Genomic DNA, 1,681 nt, shown 5'->3' on the forward strand with positions numbered 1-1,681 from the left:
CGTCAGGGTATACACACTTCAAAAGTGTGCCATTATAGGATCGTTTATACAACTTGTCTTCCAATATCACGTAGCTGGGTGCCCGCAACCTTGCTAGTTTTGCATCTTGCTCGTCCGCTGGTAAAGTGCCATCCTTCTTGTACTTTGTGATGTGGTCAATCCAACATGGCTCTCTGGATTGCACGGGGCAGACCCATGAGATGTCAATGCTGGATGTTTCCAAATCCTCAACCCGAGCAATCTTGCGAACGTGACCAGGGATCCCAGTGCTCAGTTTGGAGAGCATGTCAGCGTCAGCATTCTGTTCTCGAGGTACTTGGTGAATTTCATACCCTTCGAATTCTCGCAAGGTTCGCAGCACTGTATCCCTGTACCTTTGCATGTTCCCTTCATTGGCTTCATACTCCCCAGTCACCTGACCGACCACTAACTTAGAATCACATCAGATGCGAATTTTTTCTGCTCGTAGTCCTGCTGCTAACCGCAGTCCGTTGAGGAGGGCCTCATACTCTGCCTCATTGTTAGATAACCTGAAGTGGAACCTGATTGCATAGTAAGCGCGGAATCCTTCTGGGGTGATGAGCACTACTCCACCCCCACAACCTTTACTATTGGATGAGCCATCAGTAGACAAGGTCCACCATCCCCCATCTTCATTTTCCACCTGCTCCGTCACCTCGCGGGCTGTGCATTCCACTATGGAGTTCGCAAGGGCTTGACCTTTGATGGCGGGCCTTGGTTTGAATTCAATGTCGAACTGGCTGAGGTGCATGGCCCATCTCGCCATCCTGGCAGAGTTAGTGTTTCGTAAGAAACTCCCTAATGGTTGATGTGAGAGTACATGGATGGGATGAGCTTGGAAGTAATGGGCCAACCTTTTAGAGGCGGTGACCGCAGCAAACACTATTTTCTCCACGGCAGTGTACCGTAGTTTTGCGTCGTGTAGAGCCTTGCTCACATAGTAAATGGGACGCTGAGTCCCTCCTTCCTCTTTGACCAACACGGAGCTGATAGCACCCTGTGATATACCCAGGTTGTAACACTCCTCGGGCCGGCTTACCGTACATCCTGAGGAGTCTGGCTTGCCGTACAACCCAAGGTGTTACCGCCACACCCAAAACAAGTTCTATCATCCCCTTGACAGACCCCGCTTCAGGTGCACAGGCTAAAAGAAACTTACTCAACACACACAGTCTCTCATTTTGAAATAACATACAAGATATATATATATATATATAAATATTTACAAAGTAAGTACCGGAAATTTTGCCTAACGGCCAACATAAGTTTAAAGCCCTACATGTCCCCACTAACCAAGATCAGTCACTCCCCTGGCTACAAAATATATTTACACAAAAGGAATAAACCCCTACAGACCTTCTGTGCATCCTGCTTACACGATCTGGAGATACGTCGGACCCGTAAACTCACCCCAGACAAGATGCCATTCCCCTTCGTACCATGTGATATGGTCTAGGAACGGGAAGCGACTATGACCATAGACCACTCCTCCCAACTCTCGGGAGGACTCGGTCCCAAGGGTAAGGATAATAAACTATAAACTCTAGGGTTACTTCCTACCAGCACCTCGATGGGGTAAAAACCAAAAGTGCCTGTACGTCAGGACCCTCAGGATAGGAAGAACACTATTTACTGCCGGTGAGCTATTGGGAGCTGTAGG

Source organism: Ipomoea triloba, chromosome 9 (genome assembly GCF_003576645.1).
Source record: "Ipomoea triloba cultivar NCNSP0323 chromosome 9, ASM357664v1".
Taxonomy (NCBI): Eukaryota; Viridiplantae; Streptophyta; class Magnoliopsida; order Solanales; family Convolvulaceae; genus Ipomoea; species Ipomoea triloba.